This window comes from Capricornis sumatraensis, chromosome 9, assembly GCF_032405125.1.
Source record: "Capricornis sumatraensis isolate serow.1 chromosome 9, serow.2, whole genome shotgun sequence".
In the NCBI taxonomy this organism is placed as follows: Eukaryota; Metazoa; Chordata; class Mammalia; order Artiodactyla; family Bovidae; genus Capricornis; species Capricornis sumatraensis.
The window spans coordinates 6412848-6434577 of record NC_091077.1 but is presented as its reverse complement, the minus strand read 5'-3'; the positions used below and the strand labels follow the sequence as shown (position 1 = coordinate 6434577).

At 49.3% G+C, this 21730-nt stretch overlaps 1 pseudogene; it reads right to left on the bottom strand.

The window, feature by feature from the left end:
• Positions 1-21427: 21427 nt before the first annotated feature.
• On the bottom strand, positions 21428-21527 carry LOC138086688 (U6 spliceosomal RNA; annotated as a pseudogene).
• Positions 21528-21730: the final 203 nt, after the last annotated feature.

Here is a 21730-nt window from a genome sequence, read left to right as displayed (position 1 = left end):
AGGAAATGGCAACCCACTCCAGTGTTCTTGCCTGGAAAACCCCATGGACGGAGGAACCTGGTGGGCTACTGGTAGTCTATGGGGCCGCAAAGAGTCAGACGCGACTGAGCGACTTCACTCACTCACTCATGTGTCTAGCGCATTGGGTTTTTTCCTTTTTTCTGCTGGGCTGCTTGGCCTGTGGAATTGACCGAAGATTGAACCCAGGCCCCTGGCAGGGAGAGCACAGAGTCCTAACCACTGGACCACCAAGGAATTTCCTAATGCATTAATTCTTGAAACCCCTGTGACTATCCCAGGGTTGGACCCAGAGTAGATGCCTCATAGGTATGGAGTGAATAATGTCAGACGATGCCGGTAGAAACCGAGTCCTGCGGATGTGTGGAGGTGGGAGAGGAGTCCTTTCCAAGCAGGTGGTGAGTGACGGCTTCCTGGAAGAGACGGAAGCTGACTTGGGGTTTGAAGAATGGAATGGATAGAATCCAGGGACAACAGAGGGTGTCCCAGGTGCATAGGTGTGTGTGTGCATTCAGAGAAAAGTAATACCTATTCACATTACCTGTCTCTCTCAGGGTTTCACTGGGGAAGGGGCCCTGAGTGCCAAGTGAAGACTCTTCTGGAGTCTCAGGAGAGAGGGGGCCCTTCACCTCCAGCTGAGGCTCCTTCCCAGGGAGCTGACCTGAGGATAACTCCTGACTTGCTGCGGTTCTTTGAACCTCAGGTTCCTTGTCTGCCCTCCCCAGCTCCACAAGGCATCTGGGAAGCCGCCCTCTCTGCGCTTCCCTCTGCCTTCCTCTCACATCCCAGTGCAGACCTGGTGGAGGGTGGGTGGGTGACTGGTGTCATGGCAACAAGCAGGAGCGCCCATGTGTCCGTAGTGAGGGTTGCCGTGGCAACCGGCAGTCCTGGTTCCCTGGCGACAGGCCTGAGTTCTGGGCTTAGGGATGGGAAGTGAGGGAGGGAGGTGTCCCTGGAGACACTTTGCAAGTGCTTGGAAGGAAGGAGGGGGATTCATGTCTTTCTCGCCTGTGAAGAGGGAGGCTCAGGCCAGAGCCCAGCTGAGGCTTGCTGGGGTCCCTGCTCAAAGCCAGGTTGTGAGCGCAACAGGGCAGCTGAAGCCTCCGGGGTCCTGTGTCACGGGGTGCTGCCCACCATCCCCTTCACACCCAGTTCCACCAAGCTCTCGGCGGCTTCTGGAACGCTCCCTTCTCAGTGTCCCCGCACAGTCTGTTCCTTCTGGCTGGAAGGCTCTGCTCTCTTCCCAGCTGAGTCTTCACACTGAGTGTCCCTCCTTGGCCTCCTGGCTCAGCCTAGCCCTGCTAAATCACTATACCCTAAGCCCCTATCATGTTGACAATTAAGTTATTGCCTCTTTGCTTGTGTGATGAGTGGTTTAATAAATGTTCCCTCTGCCAGATGCGACACTAGCAGTCTCGGTCACAGCTGTGTCCCACACACTGAGGAGGCTGACCTCAATACATCTTTGTCAACACGCTCCCCCCTAGCTCAACATCAGGACAGCCACTGTGGTCTCCTCTCCGTCTCGGGGGCTCTTTCGGGCACCCATTTGGTCCATACCCATGACTTCCACCAGAAATGTCCTGGAACATTCTGGGCCCTTCCACAATGTTCTGGAATGTCCCAGAACACCCCTCCTTGCTTCTCTCTCCCTGCTTTTCTTAAAGCTGGAACATTGCTTCCTCAAAAAGACTCTCCTCCGCCTCCAGGTTAAAACAGCTTCCCCCCTCGGTCACTCTCAGCCTGTTGCCTTCATGGCAGTTAAAATCATCTCGGCCTTTTATTGGTTCGTATGTCTCAGGTTTGTCCATCCCATAAGGATATAAACATTCCAGAATACTCTGGAACATGAAGGGTAGGGATCATGTCTGGTGTGCTTACAACTGAAATCCTAGCCTCTCGTGCATAGCCGATGCATCGGTTCTTGCTTTTTTAAGACATTAAAGTTAATTACCGAATCACTGGCTGAGCTGGGTCTTCGTTAATGCGCAGGCTTTTCTCTAGCGGTGGCAAGCATGGGCTACCCTCTGGGTGCGGTGTGCGGGTTTCTTGTTGTGGTGGCATCACTTGTTGTGGAGCAGGGGCTTTAGGGCACGCCGGCTTCCGGGGCCGCAGCACACGTGCCCAATAGTTGTGACTCCTGGGCGTGAGAGTACAGGCTCAATAACTGTGGCATGTGGGTTTGGTTGCTCCGAGGCATGCAGGATCTTCTCAGGTCAGAGATGGCGCCCGTGGCTCCTGAATTGGCAGGCAGATTCTTCACCACTGAGCCACCAGGGAAGTCCAATAAGTGCTTGTTGACTGGATGGAGGAAAGGGGCGAAGAGACCAGGAGGTGGTGATGCGCTCTAGGGTAGGCAGCTCTGACACCGTCCTGCTGGAAGCTCGGATGAGTTCCTTACCTCTCTGAGCATCAGGGTCCTGCTTTTCAAGGCAAGTGTAATTTATAAACAACAAAGCCGACTCGGTTTTACCGTTGTGATCCAAATACAGAGTACTCCTAATCCCCAAGGGCTCTCTGCGCCCCTTCCAGTCACCTCCCAGGGCTAGTCCCACGTCTGACCTCTATCCCCTAGGCTCCATCTGACTGTGTTTTTCTTGTTGTTTTTACCATGCTGTGTGGCTTGCAGATCAGTTCCCCCACCAGGAACTGAACCTATGACGCCGCAGTGAAAGCCTGGAATCCTAATCACTAGGCCACCAGGGAGCTTCCTATTCTGTTTAATAAACCAGCTTTAGTGAGGCAAACTTTAATGATGCAACAGTTTTAAGTGCTCAGTGAATTCCGACAGACGTAACCCCCCTGTTGCCCCATAATTCAAGATATGGGACATTTCCATCACCCCAAGGCCACGTGCCCCTGGGTGGCCGCGGCTTCTGCTCCCTCATGGCCCACACCAGGAGGCCCCCGGCCCAGCCTCTGTCACCATAGATTAGCGTGGCCTACTTGCGAAGTTCACATAAATGGAGTCACAACATGTGTCTTCTTTGCTTCTTTTGCTCAGTGTTGGTGAAGTCCCTTGTGGGATACGTGTGTCCATAGCAGTGGGTCATTCTGTTTCTTTGCTGCATAGTATTCCACCAGTGGCCGTGTCCTTGTCCATTTACCCATCAACCTGTTGAGGAACCTGTGGGCTGTTTCCCGTTTGCGGCTATTATGACCATTTATGTTTGTATCTTTGGATGGAATCGTGTCCCTTTTTCTGTGGGGTGAATACCTGTAGTGCGTTGAGTGGTGCCCCTACCACCCTCAATTCATGTCCACCTGGAACCTCAGAATGTGACTTGACTTTATTTGGAAATAGTGTCTGCAGACGGGATGTAGCTAAGAATCCAAAAGAGATCAAACTGGATGAGAGCGGACCAAAAATCCAGTGAGAGTGTCTTGGTAGGAGACAGAAATCAATGCACAGACAGGCACGATAGGAAGGCCAAGTGAAGACGGAGGCAGAGACTGGGGTGATGGAGCTGCAAATCAAGGGATGCCAAAGATAGTGGACAACTCCACAAGCTTGGAGAGAGACACGATTCTCCCCTAGAGACCCACAGAAGGAACCGACCCTGCCAACATCTTGATTCTGGACTTCTGGCCTCCTGAACTGTGAGAGAACACATGTCTGTTGCTTTAAACCATCCCCTTTGTGGTCATTTGTTAGGCAGCCCCAGGACACTCGTAAAATGCCCATGGATGGAACCGCTAGAGTGTAGGAACACCCCCTTTCAGCAAGTATTGCCAAACGGCTGTCTCAAGTGGTTGTACCAAACGACATTCCCACCAGGAGTGTGAGAGCCATCGCTTCTTCATCTCTAAAATGGGGACAGTAATAACTCTTCAGGGATGTGGTGAGAATACATGAGAAAGCACAGTTCTGGGCATTGAAGTGCGGGGGGCCTCCCTGGTGGCTCAGTGGTCCAGAATCTGCCTGCAATGCAGGAGACCCACGTTCAGTCTCTGGGGTGGGAAGATCCCCTGGAGAAGGGGGTGGCAACCCCCTCTAGTATTCTTGCCTGGAGAATTCCATGGAAAAGGAGTCTGGCAGGCTACAGTCCCTGGGGTTGCAAAGAGTTGAAAACACTCTGTAAATGGTAACGTAAAAAAAAAAAGTTGCAGAAAAGGTGCAAATCCAGCTGCATATGTCTTCAATGTTGGACTTTTTCTGCTCTTTCCCAGAAGAAGTCATATACAAGGAGTTCCGAGTGGAGGCCCTCTCCTCCTATAGGAAGACCCAGGGAGGGCTGGGTTCTGGGGTGATACTGAGGACCCTGAGAGACCCAAGAGAGGCTGCAATGCTGAAAGTGATGGAGGAAAGAAAGCCAGAGCAGAACCAGCGCAGGAAAATGTCCTTCTTTCATTCACCAACAGATTCGTTGCCAGTCAATGCTTGATTCCAGAGGCTGGTACCCCAGAGAGGCCGCAATATAAATACAGGCTAGGCAGCCAGACTGGGCAGAGGGGAAATGGGAGCTCTGCTGAGCAGCCAGGAAGGCTTCCTGGAGGAAGAGACCTGAGCTGGATTTGAAGAATGTGAGAAGGCGTGCAAGACCAACTTGACCATCCTTTCTGCTATGCCAGAAGTCTGAAATCAAAGTGTTGGCAGCTGTGCTCCCACTGAAGGTTCTAGAGGAGCGTCCTTCCTTGCCTCTTCCAACTCTGATAGATCCAGGCATTCCTTGGCTTGTGGACACATCGCTTCAATTTCTGCCTCTATCTCCACATGGTCTCTCTGTTTGGATTTTACTCTTCTTTCAAGGACACCAATCATTGCATTTAGCTCCCTCACCCAATCCAAGAGGAACTCATCTCGAGGTCCTTACCTTAATAATATCTGCAAAGACTCTTATTCCAAAAAAGGCCTTATTTTGAGGTTCCAGGCATACATGTCTTGGGGGGGTGGTCACCATTCAATCCAGTACATTGAGAGGGTTTGTTCAGTTTATTTTCAGTGAGACTGTTCTCTTGCGGGTAAGGTTGTCTCTGTCTTGTCTGAAGCCTGTATTCTGTGCCTGTCACAGGGTCTGGGGCACAGTGGGCTGTCAATAAGTGCTGCTGAATGCCTGAATACAAGACAGGAGGAGGGACTTCTCTGGTGGTTCAGGGGCTGAGATTCTGTGCTCCCAAGGCAGGGAGCCTGGGTTCGATCCCTGGTCAGGGAACTAGATCTCACATGCCTCAACTAACTTTTCAGCATACCACAAGTGAGATCGAAGATGCCACTTATCGAAGCTAAGACCCAACGCAGCCAAATAAACAAATAAGTCTTAAAAAAAAAAAAAAGACAGAAGGAGAGAGAGTCAGCATGGGGTACTGGAAGAGGGCACAGCTTTGGGATCAGAGAGTAGGGGTCCTATTTCCTTCTCCTGAGCCTTGCTTGGCAAGACACTTCCACTCTCTGAGCCTCACTTTTACCCACTTTGCAAGGCTGTCGAGAAGATAAACATCAAAGTCTGGAGGTTTCCAAATTACCTGGTAGGATCTTAGGAGGTGCAGCTATCGTGGTTGGTGGGGGGGGGGTGGGGGTGGGGGTGGAGGGCGACGTAGGCAGGAAACATTCTAGGCCCGAAGGTAAAGTTAGAGAGGGCAGATCCGGTGGAGACTTCATGGGGGCGCTGCGACACGGCCAGCTGGGCTGACAGTGAGAGAGGAAGATCAAGGGTCCCTGTGTTTATCTGTCACTGAGCCCTTCTCAGGATCCTGGAAGGAAGCGGTCTATATGCTCCTTCTTTCTTTTTTTTTTTCATTGACATGATATAAAATTAGCCTTTTTTTTTTTCTTGGTCTCTCCTTGCAGCTTGTAGAATCTTATTTCCCCACCTGGGTATTGAACCTGGGCCCTCGGCAGTGAAAGGGTGGAGTCCTAATCACTGATGCGTGAGTGGGTGAGTCGTTCAGTCCTGTCTGACTCTTTGCAACCCCATGGACTGCAGCCTGCCAGCCTCCTCTGTCCATGGAATTTTCCAGGCAAGAGTACTGGAGTGGGTTGCCATTGCCTCCTCTAGGGGATCTTCCCCACCCAGGGATCGAACCCCTCTCTCCCGTGTCTCCTGCATTGCAGGTGGAGGATTCTTTACCACTAAGCCACCAGGGAAGACGCTAATCACTGGACTGCCAGAGAAGTCCCTAAAACGAACCACTTTAAAATGAACAATTCAGTGGCATTCAGTACATTCATACTGTTGTGTAACCATCACCTCTGTTTAGTTCCAGAACACTTCCATCCCTGTTCCCATTAGCAGCCACTCCCTACACCCCCTCCTCCAGCCCCTGGCAACTGCTAATCTGCTTTCTGTCTCTATGGATTGGCCCATTCTGGACATTTCTTATAGATGGAATCATACAAAAGGGGACCTCTTGTGTCTGGCTCCTTTCACTCGGCATGTTTTCTAGGTTCATCCGCGTTGTATTAACAGCATGTGTCAGAGCTTCACTCCTTCTCATGGCTGAGCAATAGTCCATTGTTTGGATGGAGAGCATTGTGCTTACCCATTCATCACTGGATGGACACTTGGGTTTTTTCCTCTGTTTGGTGATTGTGACTAATGCCGCTGAGAACTTGTGTGCATGTGTATCTGTTTAAACATCTGATTTCACTTCTCTTGGGTGTACGCCAATTGTACAGATGGGAAAACTGAGGCTAGGAGGGGATGAGTCAGCAGTGCAGAGTGTGGATTTGAAGTGAGGTGAGATTTGGCTTTGGCTTCAGGCAGGGCTCTGCTGGGCACTCACATGTGACTTTGGGTTGGGACTCACATGTGACTGGGACCCCTAGCTCATAGGAAGAAGCTTCCGGAAGGACCTGTCACAATGCTTGGTCCATATTGGCCCCTGCGTTGTTAATAGTGACAGTGGAGGAGAGGACTTCCCTGGTGATCCTGTGGGTGAGACTTTGCTCCACAGTCAGGTTCAATCCCTGGTTGGGGAGCTAGGATTCCCACACGCCCTCTGGGCCAAAAAAACAAAACAGAAAACAGAAGCAATATTGTAACAAATTCAATAAAGACCGAAAAAAAAAAAGGTCCGCATCAAAAAAGTCTTTAAAAAAACAGCAGGGAAAACTGAAATTTCCAACCCCCCTCACCCAGAGGCCACTGGGATCAGTTACTGGGGCCTGTTTTGCCCACCCTGCATGAGGTCCCCAGGGGCTGGCTCACCTCCAGGCAGCAGTCCCGGCTGTGGACTGGCATCTGTCCCCAGCACTCCAGCCAAGATGGGGGTCCCCAGACCCGCCTCTGCCTCAGCTTGCCATATGGGCCACTCCCTAAGGGCGCAGAGTCCAAAGCCCTCCCTGGGTGACTGCAGCGGTCCCTCACCCTCTCTGCCCTTGACCTTCTCGGCCATTCAGATCGCAGCCGTGGGGCATCAGTGGAGGCAAGAGTGGGAGGGAGAAATGAAGAACTGGTGATTCTTTGCTCGGGGACAGTCAGCAGCCCACCGTGCTCACTCTGAGGACATCTGAGAATAGGCTCAGAGCCTTTTCTGGAGGAAGAGGGGACTAATTCTTACCAAGGGAAGGACTGTGTTCATACTCACTTCGCAGATACGGAACCGGAGATCCCAGAGAACCTAAGACTTATTGTTCAGCCAAGAGTCACGATGGTTTGTTTATGCCTTGTGTGTTTACTTAATGTGCTGGGTGCTGCCCAGGGCTCCGTGGAATGACCAGGAAGAAGAGGAAGTCCCTGTCCCTTGTGGAGATGACGGGTGACAAGGAAGAAGAGAAATTGTAGGAAATTCCCTGGCAGTCTAGTGGTTAGGACTCTTGGCTTTCACCACCAAGGGCCTGGGGTTTAATCCCTGGTGGGGGAGATAAGATCCCACAAGGCACGGCCAAAACAACAAATAAAAAGCATAGAAAAGGCAGGACAGTTCCTCAAAAAATTCCCCATCCAGTAGTTCTACTCAGACCCCTGTCTCTCATGTCTCCTGCACTGGCGGGAGGTTCTTTACTACTAGCGTCACCTGGGAAGCCCACTCCTAGGTATGTGCCCCTACAAAAGTGAGCACAGAGACTCTGACAGACACTTGTACATGTGTGTTCACAGCAGGACTAGTCACAATCGCCAAAAGAGGAGCTAGTGAAATGTCCATCAATGGATGAGGGAATCAACGAAATATGATCCATCCGTACTTTGAATATTAGCCAGTCATAAAAAGGAAATGAAGCTCTGACACGGACTACAATGAGGATGGACCTCGAAAACATCATGCTGACAAGTATAAGCTAGAAGGACGTATGTGATTCCATTTAAATGAAATATTCAGAATAGGTAAACCCATAGGGACACGAAACATGAGTGATTATCAGGGGCTGGGCCAGGGAAAGCGGGGTGATCGCTAATGAGGATGGAGTTTCCTTTTGGGGTGATGAAAATGTCTTGGAACTAGACAAAGGTGCTGATTGGGCTTCCCAGGTGGCATTAGTGATAAAGAACCTGCCTGCCAATGCAGGAGATGCGGGTTCGATCCCTGGGTCTGGAAGATCCCCTGGAGGAGGGCATGGCAACCCACTCCAAAGTTCTTGCCTGGAGAATCCCGTGAACAGGGAAGTCTGGCGGGCTATAGTCCATAGGGTTGCAAAGAGTCAGACAGACTGAATCAACTTAGCACACACTCACGCAGAGGTGTTGATTGCATAACACCATGAATGCACTAAACGCCACTGAACTGTACACTGTAAAATGGTGAGTTTTATGGTATGGGAATTGTATCTCAATTTTTAAAAAAAAGCCACCTGAAACACAGAGTTTGTTAGATAGAAAAATCAAGCAGGGCTAGGAGGTCAAAGGGCAGGTGTGGGAGAGAGGAAACGCCCACAGCTGACTTGGAGTGAGGGCCCACGACCTCAACTGCCCTGAGTGTTCTATATGTTTGTTTCATCACGGCCCCTGCTCTGTCTCACAAAGACATTTTACATATGGGTCCCCCGCCCACTCCTGCCGGCTTCCCTGGTGGCTCAGAGGGTAAAGAGTCTGCCTGCAATGTGGGAGACCTGAATTCAATCCCTGGGTCGGGCGGATGCCCTGGAGAAGAAAATGGCAACCCACTCCAGTATTCTCGCTTGGAAAATCCTATGGATGGAGGAGGAGCCTGGTGGGCTACAATCCATAGGGTTGCAAAGAGTCGGACACGACTGAACGACTTCACTTTCACTCACTCCAATATTCTTGCCTGGAGAATCCCGTGGACAGAGGAGCCTAGTGGGCTACAGTCCGTGGGGACGCAAAGAGTCGTACATGACTGAGCGACCCACACAGTCACAGTTACACCATTTTCCTGTGCTGCATGGTACGGTGGCATCTTAATTCCCTGACCAAGGATGGAACCCAGGCCTCTTGCCTTGGAAGCATGGAGTCTTAACCAGTGGGCTGCCAGGGAAGTCTCTCAGGGACATTTTAAAGATGGAAAAACTAATGTGTAGAGCTGGAGCAACCCATTCAAGGCATGAAGACTGATAAGAAGTGGATGCAGGACTGCCCTGGTGCTCCAGGGCTGAAGGATACCCCTGCCGTTGCAGGGGATGCAGGTTCAATCCCTGGTCTAGGAATATCCCACATATTGTCGTTTTTGTTCATAATGGTGACTCTTTGCCACCCATGAACTGCAGCACGCCAGGCTTCTCTGTCCTCCACTGTCTTCTGGTGCTTCCTTAAACTCATATGCATTGAGTCAGTGATGCCGTCTAACCATCTCATCCTCTGCCACCCCCTTCTCCTTTTGCTTTCAGTCCTTCCCAGCATCAGGGTCGTTTCTTCCATTGAGTCCGCTTCTCGAATCAGGTGGCCAACGTATCGGAGCTTCAGCTTCAGCATCAGTCCTTCCAGTGAATAATCAGGGTTGATTTCCTTTAGGATGAATTGGTTAGATCTCCTTGCTGCCCAGGGGACTCTCAAGAATCTTCTCGAGCACCACAGTTTGAAAACCTCAGTTCTTGGACACTCAGATTGCTTTATGGTTCAACTCTCACATCCATACATGACTACTGGAAAAATCATAACTTTGACTAGATGGACCTTTGTTGGTAAAGTGATGTCTCTGCTTTTTAATATGCTTTCTAGGTTTGTCATAGCTTTTCTTCCAAGGAGCAAGCAAGATCCCACATCAATTCAGTTCAGTTCAGTCACTCAGTCGTGTCCGACTCTTTGCGACCCCATGAATCGCAGCATGCCAGGCCTCCCTGTCCATCACCAACTCCCGGAGTTCACTCAGACTCATGTCCATCGAGTCAGTGATGCCATCCAGCCATCTCATCCTCTGTTGTCCCCTTCTCCTCCTGCCCCCAATCCCTCCCAGCATCAGAGTCTTTTCCAATGAGTCAACTCTTCGCATGAGGTGGCCAAAGTATTGGAGTTTCAGCTTTAGCATCATTCCTTCCAAAGAAATCCCAGGGCTGATCTCCTTCAGAATGGACTGGTTGGATCTCCTTGCAGTCCAAGGGACTCTTCAAGAGTCTTCTCCAACACCACAGTTCAAAAGCATCAATTCTTTGGCGCTCAGCTTTCTTCACAGGCCAACTTTCACATCCATACATGACCACAGGAAAAACCATAGCCTTGACTAGACAGACCTTAGTCAGCAAAGTAATGTCTCTGCTTTTGAATATACTATCTAGGTTGGTCGCCACTTTTCTTCCAAGGAGTAAGCGTCTTTTAATTTCATGGCTGCAGTCACCATCTGCAGTGATTTTGGAGCCCCAAAATAAAGTCTGACACTGTTTCCCCATCTATTTGCTATGAAGTGATGGGACCAGATGTCATATCTTCGTTTTCTGAATGCTGAGCTTTAAGCCAACTTTTTCACTCTCCTCTTTCACTTTCATCAACAGGCTTTTTAGTTCCTCTTCACTTTCTGCCATAAGGGTGGTGTCATCTGTATATCTGAGGTTATTGATATTTCTCCCGGCAATCTTGATTCCAGCTTGTGCTTCTTCCAGCCCAGTGTTTCTCATGATGTACTCTGCATAGAGGTTAAATAAGCAGGGTGACAGTATACAGCCTTGACTTACTCCTTTTCCTATTTGGAACCAGTCTGCTGTTCCATGACCAGTTCTAACTGTTGCTTCCTGACCTGCATATAGGTTTCTCAAGAGGCAGGTCAGGTGGTCTGGTATTCCCATCTCTTTCAGAATTTTCCACAGTTTACTGTGATCCACACAGTCGAAGGCTTTGGCATAGTCAACAAAGCAGAAATAGATGTTTTTCTGGAACTCTGTTGCTTTTTCGATGATCCAGTGGATGTTGGCAATTTGATCTCTGGTTCCTCTGCCTTTTCTAAATCCAGCTTGAACATCTGGAAGTTCACAGTTCACATATTGCTGAAGCCTGGCTTGGAGAATTTTGAGCATTACTTTACTAGCATGTGAGATAAGTGCAATTGTGCAGTAGTTTGAGCATTCTTTTGCATTGCCTTTCTTTGGAATTGGAATGAAAACTGACCTTTTCCAGTCCTGTGGCCACTGCTGAGTTTTCCAAATGTGCTTGCATATTGAGTGCAGCACTTTCACAGCATCATCTTTTAGGATTTGAAATAGCTCCACTGGAATTCCATCACCTCCACTAGCTTTGTTTGTAGTGATGCTCTCTAAGGGCCACTTGACTTCACATTCCAGGATGTCTGGCTGTAGGTGAGTGATCACACCATCATGATTACCTTGGTCTTGAAGAACTTTTTTGTACAGTTCTTCTGTGTATTCTTGCCACCTCTTCTTAATACCTTCTGCTTCTGTTAGATCCATACCACTTCTGTCCTTTATTGAGCCCATCTTTGCATGAAATGTTCCCTTGGTATCTCTAATTTTCTTGAAGAGATCTCTAGTCTTTCCCATTCTGTTCTTTTCCTCTATTTCTTTGCATTGATCACTGAGGAAGGCTTTCTTATCTCTTCTTGCTATTCTTTGGAACTCTGCATTCAGATGCTTATGTCTTTCCTTTTCTCCTTTGCTTTTCACCTCTCTCCTTTTCACAGCTATTTGTAAGGCCTCCCCAGACAGCCATTTTGGTTTTTTGCATTTCTTTTCCATGGGGATGGTCTTGATCCCTGTCTCCTGTACAATGTCACGAACCTCAGTCCAGAGTTCATCAGGCACTCTATCTATCAGATCTAGTCCCTTAAATCTATTTCTCACTTCCACTGTATGATCATAAGGGATTTGATTTAGGTCTTACCTGAATGGTCTAGTGGTTTTCCCTACTTTCTTCAATTTAAGTCTGAATTTGGCAATAAGGAGTTCGTGATCTGAGCCACAGTCAGTTCCTGGTCTTGTTTTTGTTGACTGTATAGAGCTTCTCCATCTTTGGCAAAAGATGGAGCAAAAACAACACCCAGCTGTGGATGTGACTGCTGATAGAAGCAAGGTCTGATGCTGTAAAGAGCAATATTGCATAGGAACCTGGAATGTCAGTTCCATGAATCAAGGCAAATTGAAAGTGGTCAAACAAGAGATGGCAAGAGTGAACGTCGACATTCCAGGAATCAGTGAACTAAAATGGACTGGAATGGGTGAATTTAACTCAGATGACCATTATATCTACTACTGCGGACAAGAATCCTTTAAAAGAAATGGAGTAGCCATCATGGTCAACAAAAGAGTCCGAAATGCAGTACTTGGATGCAATCTCAAACACGACAGAATGATTTCTGTTCGTTTCCAAGGCAAACCATTCAATATCACAGTAATCCAAGTCTATGCCCCAACCAGTAACGCTGAAGAAGCTGAAGTTGAACGGTTCTATGAAGACCTCCAAGACCTTTTAGAACTAATACCCAAAAAAGATGTCCTTTTCATTATAGGGGACTGGAATGCAAAAGTAGGAAGTCAAGAAACACCTGGAGTAACAGGCAAATTTGGCCTTGGAATGCAGAATGAAGCAGGGCAAAGACTAATAGAGTTTTCCCTAGAAAACACACTGGTCATAGCAAACACCCTCTTCCAACAACACAAGAGAAGACTCTACACATGGATGTCACCAGATGGTCAACACCAAAATAAGATTGATTATATTCTTTGCAGCACAAAGATCCCACATGCCTTAGAGCAAATAAGGGCCTGAATCACAAGTGCTGAGGCTATGCACCTGGAGCCCACGTTCTGCAGTAGGCGAAGCCATTGCAATGAGCAGCCTGTGTACTGCAACGATGAGTAGCCCCTGCTCACTGCAACTCGAGAAATCCTGCACCGCAACGAAGACTGAGTGCAGCCAAAAGAAAAGAAAATTCACACAAAATACTTCATCAGAAAACAGCAGTGGGTGCTGAACTGAAGGCAGTAGCAACAAACATCAAGAGCAGTTACTTCAGGGCTGCTGCTGCTGCTGCTGAGTCACTTCAGTCGTGTCCGACCATGTGCGAGCCCAGAGACGGCAGCCCACCAGGCTCCCCCGTCCCTGGGAGTCTCCAGGCAAGAACACTGGAGAGGGTTTCCATTTCCTTCTCCAATGCATGAAAGTGAAAAGTGAAAGTGAAGTCGCTCAGTTGTTTCCGACCCTCAGCGACCCCGTGGACTGAAGACCACCAGGCTCCTCCGCCCATGGGATTTTCCAGGCAAGAGCACTGGAGTGGGCTGCCGTTGCCTTCTCTGATTTCATGGTTACCTCTCTAGTTTCTGGGCTTCCCTGGTAGCTCAATTGGTAAAGAATCTGCCTGCAATGCAGAAGACCTGGGTTCGATCCCTGGGTCGGGAAGATCCTCTAGAGAAGGGAATAGCTACCCACTCCAGTATTTTTGCCTGGAGAATTCCATGGACAAAGGAGCCTGGCAGCCTACGGTCCATGATGTTGTAAACAGTTGGACACAACTGAGTCTCACACACACACACACACACACACACACACACACACACACACACACACACACGTCTAGTTTATAGAGAAACAGAAGGTGATGCCAGGAGTTCCAGCAGCAGGCTCTGAGACGAATCAGTGGTGAAGGGAAGACAGGGTGGATAAGGCCCCAGCATGTGGCTGGAGGAAACCAACACATCCCCTACGTCCTAGGCCTCAATTTCCTCCTCTGGAACACCTGGGGGTTATAAGGAGGCCTCCCAGCTCAGACCTGGGACCGTGAGTTCTACAGCTGGTCTGGAGCGGGGAGCAGGTGGTGAGGCCCTTGCCTCTGGGAGAGCCATGCCAGCTGTGGGCCAGATGGTGGCCAGGCCGGCGGACGCTGCCTGCCATGTCACTGCCGGTGGATGCTGCCAGACCACAGGTCATCATTTTTGGACCATGGTGTGCAGTAACCTGGGGTTCCTCAGTGCCTCAGTGGTAAAGAATCCGCCTGCGACGCAGGAGATGCAGGAGACATGGGTTTGATCCCTGGGTTGGGACGATCCCCTGAGGGAGGAAATGGTATTCCACTCCAGTATTCTTGCCTGGAGAATCCCATGGACAGAGGAGCCTGGTGGGCTACAGTCCACAGGGTCACACAGTCCAGCACGACTGAGTGACTAAGCACTTGAGCAGTAACCTTCCTGGGTCCTTTCTGTCCTCAGTTGCCCGTGTCTCATTCCAGGTATCACAGCCAGGCCAAGGACCTTGGAGAGATCTGCGGCCTTGCTCTGCCTCCCTGCCACATCCCACCTGCCGTATCTCCTGTTGGCTCCACCTGCAAAGTATATCTTGGCTAGGATTCTCTTTCTCCCTGGCCACCAGCCTGGGATAAGCACCACTTCTGGCCAGGAAATCTTGCTTCCTAAATAATGTCTCTAATTTAAGATATTGCCTCAACTGCAAATGTTGGTTATACTCCCTCTGCTCACAAGTGCCCCATCCCACCCTCATTTCATGCAGAGGAAATGCCTCCCCTGTGGTCCATAGGACTCTCCATGACCTAGAGCACCCCTCATTGCTGCCCACCCCATCTTCTCCTCCCCTCTCCCTCACCTTTTCCCATCATGCAATACTTCAGGCATGCTACCTCAGGGCCTTTGCACCAACTCTCCTGTGCTATGTGATCTTGAAGTACCTAGTGTGTCCACAGATCGTGTGTCTGCAGGGTGCTATGCGTGAGTGCACAGCCAGGGGCCCAGCAAACCTCTTCTTGCTTATCTTTAACTGCGGGTCTGACATATGGGTCAAATCTGGGTGTTTATGAAGTGTGCGTGCATCTGGATGCCATTGACTGCAGCTGTATGTGTGTCGGGCGTGTGAGCTGTAGGTCTCTGCTGAGTGGGGTTTGATGCCTGCATGTGGTTGATCTGGAACAAAGGCTCAAGTGGCAGGCAGACCCCGGAGGGTGAGGGGGCGTGTACAGAGCTAGCAGGAACGTGAGCTGCTCAGGCCCCCACACATTCAGTATTTATTTGAGTGCTTATTGCGTGCTGTAGGGGTCAGCAGGGCCCTTCAGCACCTGGTATCTATCAACGTTCACAGTGTCAACTCCTGAACACTTCACACACAAATGATTGAGTACCCACTGTGTACGGACCCTCTGCTAGAGATAGATCAGTTGCGTCTGGTTCTACCTCTGGGCCCTCCAACCCTGTGTCCACTTTCTTTCCCCAGCACTGACTGCAGGAAGGCTCTGCAGGAAGGCTCCCATTTGGATCCCTGGACCCTGCCTAAACTATGGACAGAGGTTCGCAACATTGCACAGGAGGCAGTGACCAAAACCATCCCAAAGAAAAACAGATGCAAAAAGGCCAAGTGGTTGTCCGAGCAGGTCTTACAAATGGCTGAGAAAAGAAGAGACACAAAAGGCAAGAGATAAAGGGAAAGATATACCCAACTGGATGGAGAATTCCAGAGAATAGCAAGGAGGGATAAGAAGGCCTTCTTAAGTTAACAATACCGCCCCCCCCCCCCAAAAAAAAGAGAGAGAAAAAAACAATAGAATGGAAAAGACTAGAGATCTCTTCAAGAAAACTGGAGCTATCAGCGGAACATTTAATGCAAGGATGGGCATGATAAAGGACAGAAATGCTAAGGACCTAACAGGAGCAGAAGAGATTAAGAAGAGGTGGCAAGAATATACGTAAGAACTATACAAAAAAGTTCTTAATGACCCAGATAACCATGATGGTGTAGTCACTCACCTAGAGCCAGACATTCTGGAGTGTGAAGTCAAGTGGGCCTTAGGAAGTATTACTATGAATAAAGCTAGGAGATGATGGAATTCCAGATGAGCTATTTCAATTCCTAAAATATGATGCTGTTAAAGTGCTGCATTCAATATATCAGCAAATTTGGAAAACTCAGCAGCAGCCACAGGACTGAAAAAGGTCAGTTTTCATTCCAATCCCAAAGAAGGGCAATGCCAAAGAATGTTCCAACTACTGTACAATTGTTCTCATAGCGCATGCTAGTAAGATTATGCTCAAAATCTTTCAAGCTAGGCTTCAGCAGTACGTGAAGTGAGAACTGCCAGATGTACAAGTTGGGTTTAGAAAAGGCAGAGGAACCAGAGACCAAACTGCCAACATGCACTGGGTCATAGAGAAAGCAAGGAATTCCCGAAAAACTTCTGCTTCTGCTTCACTTGACTACACGAAAGCCTCTGACTGTGTGGACCACAATAAAGTGTGGAAAATTCTGAAAGAGATGGGAATATCAGAACACTTTGCTTGTCTCCTGAGAAACCTGCATGTAGGCCAAGAAACAACAGTTAGAACCAGACATAGGTGTTACTTTCCCTTTCAAAATTGGGAAAGGAGTATGACAAGGCTGTATGTTGTCACCCTGCTTATCCAACTTATTAATATATTCAGAGTACATGATGTGAAATACTGGGCTGGATGAATAACAAGCTGGAATCAAGACTGCTGGGAGAAATAATAACAACCTCAGATAGGCAGATGATTCCACTCTAATGGTATAAAGTGAAGAGGAACTAAAGAGCCTCTTGATGAGGGTGAAAGAGGAGAGTGAAAAAGCTGGTTTCAAATTCAACATTCAAAAAACCAAGATCATGGCATTGGACCCATCATTTCACGGCAAATAGAAGGGGAAAAAGTGGAAGCAGTGACAGATTTTATTTTCTTGGGCTCCAAAGCCACTGCAAATGGTGCCTGCAGCTATGAAATTAAAAGACGCTTGCACTTTGAAAGGAAAGCTTTGACAAACTTAGTGTATTAAAAATCAGAGACATCACTTTGCTGACAAAGGTCTGTATAGTCAAGGCTATGGTTTTTCCAGTAGTCATGTGTGGATGTGAGAGCAGGACCATGAAAGAAGTGTGAGCACCAAAAAACTGATGCTTTCAAATTGTAGTACTAGAGAAGACTCTTAAGAGCCCCTTGGATTGCAAGGAGTTCAAAGCAATCAGTCTTAAAGGAAATCAACCCTAAATATTCATTGGAAGGACTGATGCTGAAGTTCTAATACTTTGGTCACCTGATGCGAAGAGCCAGCTCATTGGAAAAGACCTTGATGCTGGGAAAGATTGAGGATAGAAGGAGAAGGGGGCGGCAGAGGATGAGATGGTTAGACAGCATCACTGACTCAGTGGACATGAATCTTTGCAAACTCCAGGAGATAGTGGAGGACAAGGAAGCCTGCTGGAGTCCATGGAGTCACAAAGAGTCAGACATGACTTAGCAACTGAACAACAGCAACAACCCTGCCTGTGGCTGCCCAAGGAAGAGCTTTCTTTTTTTTTTTTAAGGAAGAGCTTTCTAACTCAGAAGGTGAAAAAATAAATGGGTTCAAGCCTGAAAAGAAAATTCCGGAAGCTTGGACCCATTCAGGGTGAAGATTCTAGGCTTTCAGTGGCCTTGAAATCTCTGGAAGCTTTACAGAAGCCTTCTTGGCTTTCAGCTCCATGGGGTTCAGAAGGGAGGAGAGGAAAGGAAGGCAAGAAAAAAGAATAACAAAGAGAAAAAGGAAGGAAACAGATGCAGGTCTTTGCATCCTGGCTGAAGACTAGGCTGTTTGGGCCTCTGGAGCTGGGAGGTCCAAGCGGGTTTGGTCTGGTGAAATGGACTTTGTTGGGGGGGAAGTGTGGGTTTGAAGGGTCTGTGGGCAAGGATCTGGGGGAGTGGAGTGGGATTTGAGTTGAGCATGGGGGAGACAACTTGAGGTCAGGGGTTTGGGGTACAGGAACCAGAACTGAGGGTTCAGCAGGAGGTTTGGTGATCTGAGCGCAATCCGAGGGTGGAGATTTTGGGGTATGAGACAGAAGGCTCTGGGAAGATGGGGGAGGATTGGGACCCAAAGCTGGGTTGGAAGTCTGATGCCTGGGCTCTAGGTGAGTTCCTTGAGACCTAGGGAGGTCTTGGGGAGGGAGTGACCCTGGAAGGAAAGAGGGGGCGGGTCTCAGATTTCTTAGATCAGTTTCTCCAAGTTCCTCCTCTCACCTTGGCTCGGGGTCCGCCACTCCCCCTTCCCAGAACAGACCCTGCTCCTGAAGTGCAGTGTTTCACCATCGGGGAGCTCCTATTCCTGTGAGTGAGCTCTGTCCCTCTCCAGCCACTTCTCCCGCGTCCCACCGTCGTCTCACTCCTCCCGGACACTCACAGGTGGCCTTCGCCCCGCCCCTCCAAGATAGGCCCCTCCCCCCACTCGGGCCTCCCCTCTCTGTAGACCGTGCCCCCCGCCCCTTCCCTGGCCCACCAATCTCTCGTCCCTCCTCAGACCCACGCCTGCACCTCTTCCCAGACTCCGCCCCTTTCCCCAGGCCCCGCCCTCCTATTCCGGAGTAGTACCGCCTCCTGCCTTTGCCTTTCCCCGCCCATTCTCAGACCCCGCCCCCTCCCGGGCCAGGACCCGCTCCCTTCTCAGACCCGGCCCCGCCCCTCGCCTAGGGCCCCGCCCTTCCGCAGAGCAGGCCCCGCCCCACCCCCCGCGATTTGGTCTCCAGAGCCGGCGCGCGCGGTTCCCGTCACTAGCACGCGCGGTGGCGGCGGCGGGAAGATGGCGGAGTCCGGCGGCAGCGGTGGCGCTGGTGGCGGCGGCTTCAGCGCCGGTCCGGGCCCCGAGCGCCCGAGCAGGTGAGACCCAGCCCGCAGGGTGGACCTGCACCTGCCCCAGGGCAAGAGTGGCCTATGAGGAGTCCTGGGGGTCCTAGGGGTGCGGGATGGCTTGAACCAGCTCGAGGATCTTTTCCGGGGGCTGCGGGCTTTAGGTGGCCGTGGAGTACTGGGGGGACTGAGGGCTATTCATGGGGCATTTGATGGCGGCTTGGGGGCCCCGGGACCTCCAGGCATCTGCATGCGTCCGTAGGGGCCAGAGAGGGCTTTGAGGGACATGGAGATCTGAAGGGAATCCCAGGGGTTCCTGATTGTGATATGGCCATGAGTAACTGAGGATGCCAAGAGGTCTGGGAGGCAGGGAGGTCCTGAGTAGGGGCCATAGGCCATCTTGCAGTTGTTGAGGCTGTCCTGGGGATTCTGAAGAGGGGACTGGGGAAGCTTGGAGGGCTGAAGCCCAGGGCTTCCTGGAGGGTGCTGAAGGACCCTGAGGTTTCTAAGGGTGGTCCTGAGAACGTGCTGAGGGGATTTGGGCTGGGTGAGGACTGTGGAAGGTTGGGAGTAGGAGTCACAAGTGAACCTGAGGGCCTGAAAGAGACCCAAGGGATCTGGGAGAATCTGAAAACAGAAGCTGGTGCTCTCAGTGAGTTCTGATGGGCAGGGAGGGGTGTGGGGGTTCTGGAGATCCTAAGGAGCTGAAGTGGGTCTTGGAAAGCCTGAGAATGGTGTAAAAAGTCTGAAGATTTTTTAAAAAAAATACATGAGGAGGGTCCATCTTGGGACTCCTCTCTCTGATCCTCTTGGGGTGTAAATTCCCACTCCCTAGGGCAAAGAACTTGAAGCAAGGTCTTACCCTCAGATCATGGTGGAAGAATTCACCCCTTTTGGTCTGAGAGAGGCCCCTTTATCTTTGGCCAAGTCCTAAGAATGGTTGTTTGAACCCCAGAATTGGCATAGCAATTGAAGGTGTTTATATGCATTGTTCTGAGTTCTCAGAGGGAAAGAACACTTGTGTTACGATCCAAGACCTTCCCCTGTCTTCTCATTGCCCAAGGCCAGCATGGTCTGGATCTCTTCATCCAGGCCCACCAGGACAGCCTACTACCATCGGCTGGCCGAGCAAGTAATTTGGCCTTTTTCTCGCTTGTTAGCTTATGGGAGCAAATAATTTCAGCCAATGTTATGAATGATAAAGTGGTTAATACTGGTGTGTTACAGAGTCAGTCCTCTTTGTGGGGACCTGGGTGCTTGAGTTGGGCTTTAGAGGCCTATAGTGGGGAGCAGGGAGAAATCAGTAGATTTGGGAAGACATTCTCGGGGGGGGGGGGAGAGTGGATAGGACTTGGTGACCAGCAGGAGGTGGCATGTAATGGACAGATAAGAGGTAACATAGAACCCTAGTCCCTGCTTTGGGCCCTGAGTAGGGATAACCCGGGGCAAGAGCAAGGTATAATTAGTAACATGCTGTACAATTCATTCATTTTACCTGAACAGCTCTTCAGTTTTAATAAATTTATAGAGTTATGTATCCGTTAACACAATCCAAGTTTTCAGAACGTGTCCATCACCACAATGAATTCCTTCAAGCCCCCTGCAGTCAGTCCTTCTCCCAACCCTGGCCCCAGGCACACTCTGACCTGCTGTCAATCTGTCGTTTTGTCTTTTTAGAAGTTTTATATGAATGGAATCATGTGATATGTGGCTTCTTGTGTCTGGCTGCTGTCCCCTAACAGAACATTTTTGAAGTTTCATATGTGTTGTCACGAGTATCAGAAGTTCATTCTTTTTCGCTGCTGCCTAGTATCCCATTGTATTGATGGACATAATTTGTTTGTCCATTTACTGGCTGATGGACATTTGAGTGGTTTCTATTTTGACAATTGCAAATAAAGTTGTGGTGAACGTCTGGGTATGCATCTTTGTGTGGACATATGCATTCTCTTTTAAAAAATTTTTCTTTAAAACATCTATTTTTATTTATTTGACTACGCTGGGCCTTAGTTGCAGCATGCGGGATGTTTTAGTTGTGACATGTGGGATGTAGTTCCCTGACCAGGGATGGAACCCAGGCTCCTTGCCTTGAGAGTGTGGAGTCTTAGCCTGTGGACCACCCGGTAAGTCCCTGTGTGGACATACACTTTCATCCTCTAGGAGTGGAATGTCTGGGTGCCATGGTAGGTGCAGGTTTAAGTATTTTTTCTTTTCTTTTCAAGGTAAAATGAGTCTTTTATTTATTTGTGCTTAAACTTATAAACCAACCAGTCAGACTAGAACAATTATTATCACGATGTTGCAAAATATAGAGCATCTTTCCACAAATACTAGAGGGATGAACAAATAGGAGTTGTAATAAAACAGAGCAAAAGCCGCAGAGGCATCAGTGAAGCACACTGTGGTGTAGCCCTTCACTGTAACAGTTGAGGTCCTTAACAGGCAGGGCCTTTGTATCCCAGAAAAATGTAAAAAATAATTAATCACATCTTTGTGCTTTTGTTTCCTATTTTTGAGATTAGATTAAAAAATACAGAATGCATCACAAATTTGAGTGTCATCCTTGTTCAGGGGCCGTGTGAATTTCAGTATTGTTCCAATTTTAGTACATGTGTTACCAAAGCAGCTCTTGGAGGTTTAATTTAAGGAACTGCCAAGTTGTTTTCCTGAGTGGCTGCACCCTAACTGTACTCCCACCAGCGATGTGCAAGAGTTCCAGTTGCTCCCAACACCTGACATAGCCAGTCTTTAATTTTAGCCATTCTAAGTGTACATTGGCACCTCATTTTGGTTTTATTTGCATATCCTTATTAACTCATGATGTTGGAC